The sequence below is a fragment of the Phoca vitulina genome, unplaced genomic scaffold (assembly GCF_004348235.1).
Source record: "Phoca vitulina isolate PV1807 unplaced genomic scaffold, GSC_HSeal_1.0 scaffold74, whole genome shotgun sequence".
Lineage (NCBI taxonomy): Eukaryota > Metazoa > Chordata > Mammalia > Carnivora > Phocidae > Phoca > Phoca vitulina.
Window position 1 is genome coordinate 3,232,508 of NW_022589777.1, and position 11,161 is coordinate 3,243,668.

Sequence of the window (11,161 nt, forward strand, 5' to 3'; positions counted from 1 at the left end):
TACCTCTGGGGGTTGTTGTGAGTTAGTGTACATAAAGGGCTTGGCATGGCGCCCAGCACACGGAAGGTGTTTTTTTAAAAAGTGTTAGTATTTATTACTATTCTTCAACTGTAGTCTGTCTGGCTTTTCCCATATGGTAGGAAAACAGCCTCTGACAGCTCTGAAGTTTTACATCTGACTGGCCACCAGAGAGAGACTCACTGAGTTTTCTCTGGTCCCATGTCCAAACATTGAAAGGAAAAAGATTCAGAGGCCAGCTCTAATTCGATTTTGCTTCTGGACCAATCAACGTGGTCAATTGGACAAGTGCAATGATTGCCCCACTTTGATCTGGGGTCCCATAGAGAGCAAGAAAGACCATTAAGACAAAGTCCCTGGCCAGTCTATTGGAGCAGGTAGGATCCCCAGCTCCCCCAAGTAATGGGCACCATGATGGAGGCACACACAAATCCAGCAGACCTTCCCATTTCAGAGGGTACTTGCCAAGGTCTTCGGGACCTCTGCACTCAAGGAATCCTCTATAGTTTCATATTACCCCACAGAGTTAAAAAAATATAACAGAAATATTGTGACCCTATCAGGCTCTATTTGCAGATGTGACAAAAGACTATGGAAATACAATTGATGCTAGGCTCCTGGGGATCTGGTCAGCTCTCTGGCCCTAAGGCCTTGAACTCCTCCGGGACAACTAGTACCTGAGCCCTGATTTCCAATCAGCAATGCTTCAGTCCTGTTCCCGTGGACCTTGGCCATCCCCCCTACATGGCCTTCCCCTTTTCCCTTCTTCGAGAGCCTAGCTTGCATCTAGTCACTGTCCTTCTGGGGTTTATAGTCTAGTGAGGCAACTCACCATGTAACCACATATGTATCCATCAGAGATAGGGACTCCAAGAAGGTTTGACATGGGAGATACTTATGTTCCAGAAAGCTCACTGGGAAGACAGCTCATCACCAGTCCACAAGTGCTCAGTGCAATGACTCTGAGCATCTTCCGGAAAGTGAAACAAAAATGAGTATTTTATGAGGTGAGGAATTTTTAAATCTACCGTAATTTCACGCCCATGACTCCAGCATATAGCCCAAGACCCTGAGCAGGGCAAGTTCTTAACATGGCTTAGGTAAACTGAGCTGTGATGAAGAGTGTGGGAGTCTGAGTCTGGGGGATAACTTTGGAAGGTAAAAGGCCAGGAGCAGTCTGAAAGGGTGTGAGGGGGTCATAGTTAGAAAAAACAGAGTCTGGAAACAAATAATGCAATATATGTTAAGAAAGAAAAAAAGAAGAAGAAGAATGTAGCAGGAGGGGAAGAATGAAGGGGGGGAAATCGGAGGGGGAGAAGAACCATGAGAGACGATGGACTCTGAAAAACAAACTGAGGGTTCTAGAGGGGAGGGGGGTGGGAGGATGGGTTAGCCTGGTGATGGGTATTGAGGAGGGCACGTTCTGCATGGAGCATTGGGTGTTATGCACAAACAATGAATCATGGAACACTATATCTAAAACTAATGATGTAATGTATGGGGATTAACATAACAATAAAAAAATTAAAAAAAAAAAAGAAAAAACAGAGTCTGTTCACCTGGTTAGCACAGAGGCGCCTGTGAAGAAGCACTTATAGCTCACAGAATTGCTGGGAGGTGCCGAAGATACAGACTATAAATTGAGCTTCCAGGAATGACTCCCCCAAATCACCCTGCAGAGTTGCTGCCTTTGCCCAAATCAGGAAGCTGCCACCACAGCTGTCGCCTCTGAACCCAAGGCAGGTCACCTGCGTTCTACCCTGAGAAGGCACGCCTCATGCTCTGTCTCCCTGCCCACGCAACTCCGTTCTGAATTTAAGTCTCAGACCAGGGCATCTGATTAGAAAACCTAGATCATATTTGGAACTTCAGTGAAAAGAAGTTTGGGCCATTGTGTTTTTAGTTTTGCAGCCTCTGTCCAGAGCACATTAGAGGGGCCGGCGTAAACCAGTTCACCACCATGTCTGCCACAGTGGGGCTGCTGGGAAGGCTGCCGGGATGGGGACGAGGCACAGGGAACTCTACTGCCTCATTCATTCAGCAAACATTCTCTGAGGACCTGCTGTGTTTAGGGCCTGAGCTGGCAGACGTGCAGAGCCACTGGTTCCTGCTGGTGGGGGCACCACCAGTCCTAAGGAACAGTGCAGAGATGCTCAGGATGGAAGTCTCAGGCCTGCCTCCAGACAGGACTCGCTCCAGGGGCTGGGGGGCCCACCCACTGGAGGACAAGGGGGTACAGATCCTGGCAGTGGGCCTACTAGTGTGAGATTAACCTTCCAGGCAAAAGCCACTCACAAAGATTCTCAGAGCTGGAAGGGCCTCGGTGGTTAGCTGGTCCAATGGTGGTGATCATGCGGGCTTCCTCTTCTCCTGCGTCCCTGAAGAGTGATTAAAATCGTTTTTAGCTTTATCTAGACTCTTGGTTTTATCTTTTAGTTTTTAGGTTCTCATTTTTATGGGTCAATATGTGGCAGATTGCCTCCTAGATGAAATATGTGAACAGGTGTAAGAATAGAAAATTAAGTAACAGCAAGTTTAAAAATGTTAATGAAATCAGGACACGAAGGAATAATAAGAGCTTGGTTTCCATTGCAGCTTAGTTACTGTGGCAGATAATTGAGGCTGGAAACACATATGTGAGGCTGCGCTCTAGGTCCTCTCTGAAGGGTAGAAGATGGGAAAATCATCATCACAGAAAAAGCTGGAGAGGATACTGCTTGAGTCAGAAGAAAACAAATATAAATGAGTTTCCTTTCTAGTAACAGGACCTAAATCGCTCCTATTTATTCTGTCTCCTCAGTAACAGTGTGGGGTCTGGTGGCCCAAATCTGAGTCCCTGTCCGGGCAGTGAGCGGTCCTCTCCTCCTTCTGAAGGACCAAGCACTAAGCTCATGGTGGCTGCTGCAAAGTGTCGTGCCACCTCTATGGGCTGCCAGTGGTGTGTGAGGGCCTGCCCTCCAGCCTCTTGGACATTGAAAGAGAATGGGGCATTTACTTATTTTTTTTGAAGATTTATTTATTTATTTTAGAGAAAGAGCACAAGCGGGAGGGGCAGAGTTGGGGGGGGGGGAATCTCAAGCAGACTCCACATTGAGCGCGGAGCCCGATATAGGGCTTGATTCCACGACCTTGAGATCAAGACCTGAGCCGAAACCGAGAGTCAGACACTCAACGGACTGAGCCACCCGGGCGCCCCAAGAATGAGGCATTTATTGAAGAGATGTAGAAAGGAAAAGAAAGTAGAAAGGAAAACGGATGTGTGAGCCCAGGCTTGGAAGGTTGAAAGACAGGCCTCACCTTGGGGGGAAGAGAGGTATCCTGAGCACAGTCAGGCATAAAGGAGCCCAGGAGGTGCATTACAAATCCAGAGCCTCGGGAGCAGGATTGTGTAGCTCCTCACTCTATTGCTAGACCATTAGGGTGCTATTTCTTTGTTTCTCTTTGTAAGTCTTTGAATCAGTCTAGGTCCTAGCAGGAAATGTCTGGCATTCCTCAGCTGGGATTTCTGAAGCAACTTCTAAGTGAAGGGGCTATTGGTAAAGTGCAGAGAGATGAGGATCCCACAAGGAGACCTCAGAAACTAGCAAGGCAGGAAGCCATTGTCACTCCTGGGCTGATGGGAGTAAGGAGAGGAGATGGTGGTTTTGGAGCCTGGTTGAAAGTTGCTGCCATTTAAAGACTGCCTGACGGGAACTGTGGCCATAGGGGAAGGCAGACATCACCGGACCTGGGGTGTGGGAAGAATGAATTCTGTGACCTCTCTCTCCTCCAGTCTCTAATCTCCTGCCAGTTGCCCCATTGGCTGAACTTGAACCCAGCTGGAAGCCAGAGGGCAAAGGAGCCTGGTGTTGTACTCACAGAGGTCAGCCCCCAGGACCACAGGCAGAGAAGAGTGGAGGATGGATCAAGGGAGGGAGTGAGGGCAAGCAGAGAATCACCAGCACAGCATTCTTGCTTCTTCTTTCTCTACCAAGTTCCAGAGAGGGAGAGAATCAGACTGGCTCGGTGAATTACTCTGGGCCTGTTTGGGTAGAGCTTCACTCTACAGGCTTCTGGTCAGCCTTGGGTTGGTTGTCCTTGAGTATTTGGACATTTGCTCCCAACAGCTCTGGCCAGAGGAGGAAGGACAGGTCTGGAGGCTCAGAGCATGAACTCCCTCAATGGGGAGTGTGAGCAGGGCACTTTCCCTCAGAACTGGCTCAGTAGACTGGGCGTGTCCACACACTACACCAACTTTGCAGAGCCCCCAGCAGGGTGCAGGGGCCTGACTTAACAGCCACACAGCCCTCCCAGGTAGTCCCAAGTTTGTGTGAGCACAGATGGCCTCATTTTGAGTCCTCTTGGAAATGTTTTTTGGCAGCAAATGCCAGAGCCAAGGCTGGATGGGCTGACTTGGTGTCTGACCCAGGGTGGCTAGTCCGTGTCCATAGGCCTCAGGAACCCACCTCATCTCAGACTCCCCCTGGAGCTCTCCCATGTACAACCCAATCTTCAGATGGTTTGGGATTAGCCAACAAGCATATATACTCCTCTAGTCCAAGGGTTCATCCTCTCTTCTTGTCTCCCCCACGGTTTCTCACATAGTGTTGGATGCATGATACTTTTAGGGTCGTTTCAATACAGAACATTCACTGGTATAATTTAAGCAACGCTGGGCCTGGCAATTCAAAGACAAAGAAAACACAGTCCCTGTCCTTGAGGAGCTCCCCAGTGTGCCGAGGGAGACAGATCATAGACCAGTACTCTGTGCTGGGTGTTAAGATTGAGCTAAGCAGTGGGAACTCTGCACTGCAGAAGAGGACCCTGCCTAGCCTAGGGATTCAGAGAAGGCTTATTGGGGTAGGCAATGCTGCACTGGGTCTTGAGGGATGAGTAGGAGCTGGCTGGTATAAAAGGTCAGGCAGATTATTCTAGGCAAAGGGGAAAACGTGAACAAGGCTATGGGAGAGTGGTGCTGATGAAGCTGATGATGGTAATAAGAGCTAAATGTCTTTTTTTTTTTAAGATTTATTTATTTATTTATTTATTTGAGAGAGACAGAGATAGTGACAGCACAAGCAGGGAGGAGAGGGAGAAGCAGGCTCCCCGCTGAGCAGCGAACCTGATGTGGGGCTCAATCCCAGGACCCTGGGATCATGACCTGAGCCAAAGGCAGACGCTTAACCAACTGAGCCACCCAGGTGCCCCAAGAGCTAAATGTCTTGAGGGCTTCTCATATACCAGGCTCTAAGAATGACACATGTATTATGCCATTTAATCCTTACAAAATCCCTGTGAGATAGGGACTATATTATTTTCAGTTTACAAATTAGAAAGCATAAACATAGAGTAGTTATTGATCCCAGTGAAGGTCACTGAGCTAGTGAGTGGAGGAGCATGACAAGGAAGGCAAGGGTCTTGAATGCCATTCTAGGGAACTTGAACTTTATTCTTTTTTTTTTTTAAGATTTTATTTATTCATTTGAGAGAGAAAGAGAGAGTGCATGAGTGGAGGCGAAGAGCAGAGGGAGAGGGAAAGGCAGACTCCCCGCTGAGCAGGGAGACCAATGTGGGGCTCGATCCCAGGATTTGAAGATCATGACCTGAGCTGAAGGCAGACACCTAACCGACTGAGCCACCCAGGAGCCCCTTGGACTTCATTCTGTACTCAGTGAGAACTGAAGCACTTTCAGCGGAGCTGTTGCATGGTCAGATGAACAATTTGGAGATCTCTGTGCTTGCAGTGTAGACAGTGAACACGACTGGAGGGAGAGATTAGCTATAGGGCTGTTATCCTCTCCAGAGCTGGTTCCAGGTGAGAGCTGGTGAGAACTGGCTTCTGATCCCTTCCACCATAGGCAGCAAATGAAGTTAAGTAAAGCCAAATGTTCACAAGGAGCTGTTTGGGAAGTTATTCCTAATGAGATACTACCCTGGCTATCCATTTAATATTTTTATCTTCTTCTGGTAAAAACGGCACAGATTAATAATTTCAACTGCAAGATCTGGTCCCAAATGAAAATAGCCATGACATTTTTTTATACAAATATATATGCATCCCTCACAAACCGATATGTTTTTTTACCAGCCTCCAGATACTGGAGTAAAGTGGTTTTAGGAAAATTGTTTTTGGCAACACTTGCTTTTGAAATAAATGCATTATTGTGATTTAAAAAATGTTTTTGATAAAATTTCTTGGTCAAAGCAGAGATTCATTTAACTGAATTTTTTTTTTTTAAGATTTTATTTATTTATTTGACAGAGAGAGACACAGCGAGAGAGGGAACACAAGCAGGCGGAATGGAAGAGGGAGAGGCAGGCCTCCCGCTGAGCAGGGAGCCAGATGGGGCTCGATCCCAGGACCCTGAGATCATGACCCAAGCCGAAGGCAGACGCTCAACGACTAAGCCACACAGGCGCCCCTTAACTGAATTTTCTTGCAGAGGTGTTAGATATTTCTGCAGCCATAGCCTCCCAGAGTACAGCAGAGCACCGTCACCATGAATTCTCCCAACTAGAGTGGGGAAAAAAAAAAGAGTAAAAACAATTCCACTATCTCAACAAAACAGTTATTTACATTTTTATGTATTCAATTAGTCCTTTTTCTTATGAGTTCTTTTCTTTAAAACATATTACAATAAATAACAGTGTATCTACAACTTTATAGCTTACTTTCTAAAAAACTTAATATTAACGTTTATTACCTGTTTAATATGAGTTGTACATTATTGCCATTTTCTCATGTTCATATGGAGGCTTTTAAACCATTACATTAGATAATGTAGATTGAATTTTTAAAACCAATCTCTTATTGTTGGACATTTGAGTCTTATTTTTTTATTTTTTAAAAAAGATTTTATTTCTTTATTTGAGAGAGAGAGTGAGCGCCTGATGGGGAGGGGCAGAGGGAGAGGGAGAGAGAGAATCTCAAGCAGACTCTGCTGAGTGCAGAGCCCGTCGGGGCTCCATCCTATGACCCTGAGATCATGACCTGAGCCAAAACCAAGAGTCAGACGGTTAACGGAGTGAACAACCCAGGTGGGCCTTGAGTCTTCTTTTATAAACAATATAAAATATTTTCCATTTTTAAGACTGACTTCAATTTTTAAGACTGACTTTATTGGATAAGAGCATAAATATTTATTACCGTTCATTTTATATATTATCAAGTTGTTTTATGAAAAAGTTGTATAAATTTATCCTGGTATTTGTACTTTTGAATGCACGTTTCCCTGTACCCTTACTAGCACCAAATGTTATTGTGACAAAAACCTGTTTTTCTTTACTAATTTCACATTAGGATGGCACCTCATAATCACTTTTAGTTCTTATTGTTTTGATTATTAATGAGGTTATTTCTCTAGATGTTTGCTTACTGGTTGTAAATCCTCTTGTATGAATTTTGGCCTCATCTCTTTTGTCCAGTTATCAATTAGGCTCTCAAATTTTTTTTAAAATTATATATTATAGTGTATGGTATAGAATATTTTTTTGCATTTATATACTAGAGAGATAGTAATCCTTCCTCTAACATATGCTGTGAATATTTTTTTCATAATGTCATTGTTTTCTATGTTGACTCTTTAGTAATATGTATCATTTTAAAAGAGACAAACCAAGAAACAGACTCTTAAATGTAGAGAACAAACTGATGGTTATCAGAGGGGAGGTGGGTGGGGGGATGGTGAAACAGGTGATGGGGATTAAGGAGGGCACTGTTGTTGATGAGCCCTGGATGTTGTATGGAAGTTTTGAATCACTATATTGTACACACGAAACTAATATAACATGGTTAAATATCTGGAATTAACATAAAAACTTAAATAAAAATAAAAAAGAAAAGAAACATTTACAAATGGCATTTTTAACGGGATAGCTGAGTCCATGAGGTTTCAAAAAATCATGTCACAAAAAAACAAGATTGAAGGGACTGTGTTGTTTAATCTGGATAACACATGGGGGAACAGGACTGCATTCTTCACTTATGTGCAGGGCTGGTGCATTATAGGGAAACCAAACTTATTTTGCTCAGTTCGAGAAGGCATAAGCAGGGAAGATGGGAAGATGGGAAGTTGCAGGTAGTAAATAATAAGTGAGATTTACTGATTATATTCTTTACCCTAGGCTATGTGTCTAGTATTCATTAATCCTCACCACTTTAAGGGAAGAACTATTACACCTCTTTTCCGGTGAGCTTAAGGGAGCTGCGCAAGGTCACACGGACAACCAACGACAGAGCTGGACTGCAGTCAAGGCCAGGGACAGACCCCCGAGCTCCAGTTCTTTCTGCGCGTGATGGAAGCTGGTCACTTCCTGCATCAGGGCCTCAGCTCCCTCATCATAACATGGGAGGTAGAGCAGAGGTCCTCTAGGCTCCTTTCCAGCTTGACCAGGCGAAGAAGGAAATGCTGGGGGCCTGCGGCTGCTGGGCTTCACAGGCTGTCCCGGTCCTTGTGGAGTCAAGAGAACGTCACAACTAGAACAAGCCTCTGAATCTCTATTAAGTGCTCTTTTCTTTTTTTTTTTTTTTTAAGATTTTATTTATTTATTTGAGAGAGAGAGAGCTCAGGCAAGAGAGCACAAGCAGGGGGAGCAGCAGAGGGAGAGGGAGAGCCGACTCTCCGCTAAGCAGGGAGCCCGACTTGGGGCTCAATCCCAGGACCCCGAGCTCATGACCAGAGCTGAAGGCAGCCGCTTACCCCACTGAGCCACCCAGGTGCCCCTATTAAGAGCTGTTTCTACTAAGGAAACAAGGCCTCTGCATTTCTATTAAATGCTTGCTTTTGTTTGTTTTTTAATAAGGAATGCTGCTTCTCCTTTCCGTGTTCCCATTCAGTCTTCCCCCAAATCTAAGAGGTCTGCCATAAAAGGGAAAGCCCTATTTAGTATCTGAAACAGTCTGAGGGAGGGGGTCCTGTCTTTAGGTCATATGAAACATTAGAATTGCCTTTCAACACAGAGAACCCTGGTCCCTGAAATGGTACTGGCCTTTTCGGAGTTGAGTAAATTGGATGCTTCTACTAGAAAAAGTGTGGTGTAGTTTTTATGTACATGCTTAATTAAAAATGAATGAACAAGCAAGGAGCAGCTCTAAGTGTGGGATGGGGATGGAAGGGGAAACACAATCCACACAGGATGTTTCCAAGCCAGAGCACAGAAGAAACTAACAGAGAAGTTCCTTAAATCTGAACAAGCTTCAGGGTTGTTTTTATCAATACCGTGGGGATCATAGCATCCTTCGCTGAGTCTAAAAAATATTTTCTTTTCAATTTTATCAGCTTTGATATTGGGATGTACAGATTAAATGGTGGGGATTGGGAGGGCGCCTGGGTGGCTCAGTTGGTTAAACATCTGCCTTTGGCTCAGGTCATGATCTCAGGGTCCTGGGATCGAGCCCTGCATCGGACTCCCTGCTCGGTGGGGAGGCCTGCTTCTCCCTTTCCCACTCCCCCTGCTTGTGCTCTCTCATTCTCTCTCTCAAATAAATAAATAAAATCTTAAAAAAAATAAATGGTGGGGATTTTTCTGGTACATAGAGAAATGGTACTTTTTATAACTGAAGGTGTCTCATACAGGGATGGATGGAATACATGAGTTTATATACTTTGTGTTCACACAGAGGGTGAAGTATGTAATAAGTATCAAATATACTGTATTTTATCAATATAAGGAGTTTTGTTTCTTTTTTGCAAAATAGTAGTCCAACAAAGAAAGCTAACTGCTTATGGAAATAAAGAGAAAATAAAGAAGTGGTGATTCTTAGCTAGGAAAGACAAGTTTTATGAAGAAAATTATAAGTAAAGGTGATATTTGGATTGAAATGATTTAAGGTTTGAAAAGATTTTTCAGTGTATTCCCCATTCTTTCCAAATTCTGTTAAAAAATCCAACTGAAATTATCCTTGGAAATGAATTATATTTATAGATCAATTTAGGGAGAATCAATATTTTCCTAATATCGAGCCTTTCAATTCAGAGTATGGTGTGTCAAAACCTACTGTGTCATTTGGTAAATTTTATTGTTTTTTCATATAATTAAGCTTATTTCTAGGTATTTTATAGCTCTTTGTTGCTGTTGCCTTTGATTTATTCTCTAAAGGTTTGGTAGAAACTCTCTAGCAAAACTGTTTGGACTTGGTGTCCTTTGAAAAGGCATATTGTGAGATCCTTCTCAAAATCTTCCCTGGTTGTTGGTGGTTTATTCAGAAATTCTCCTTTTTTCTTGAGTATTTTTGGCAATTTGTATTTTCTAACAGAGTAGTATTTTTCATCTAGGCTTTGAATTTATCAGAAAAAGTATTTTTCTCATATTTTTCTCATACTTTTAATAATCTTCTCTGCATCTATAATATCTCCCTACATTTAGGTTAATACTCGTTTTGAGGGCCTGTTTTTTTCTTTGACCAAACTTGTTAGAGATGTACCCTTTTCCAGCATTTCAAGCAGAGACAAAGGACACATCCAAAGAGAAAGATTAGATAAGGTGATTTACCAATTCATGGAATTCACTTAGTGGTTTTGTCCCTCTCCTTTCCAAGGAGCTCTGTCCCCATCTGCCTTCTGCAGGCAGTGACTCCGAGGGCCAGCCTCTGTGTCTACAGAATTCTCTACCATGGGTGACCCTGCCCAGGACTTGGATGAGGGGGTGGGGGGAATGCTACTGAAAGTGAGGGTGGAAGATTGTTTCTGCAGTTAATCGATGTACCTGCAGTTCATTTCCTTTCGCATTCCGGTCTGGACGATGCAGCCTTGAGGGGACAGAGAGGCAGAGGTAGCTTTGGATGTCAGAATTCGCCACCTACCTGCCTCCTGTGCCACTCCATCTGCCCCCTTCCCCCTCCTTCTTGCCACTAGTTTAAGCAGAATAAGGGACTTGACTGGCCACTGGGAGGGAGCATCAGTCAGAGCTGTGCCTCCTTCATGGAGCACCTGCAGAAAAGCAGGTTCCAGCTTTTGGAGCCTGTGAAGAGCCCCAGGCTTTATCTTCCAGACCACCCAGTCCAAAAGCTGGAGAGGAGGTGGGGAGGCTCATGCTTAAAAAAAGGACGGGGGGGGGTGGCGCCTGGGTAGCTCAGTTGTTAGGCGTCTGCCTTTGGCTCAGGTCATGATCTCAGGGTCCCAGGATTGAGTCCTGCATTGGGCTCCCTGCTCAGTGGACAGCCTGT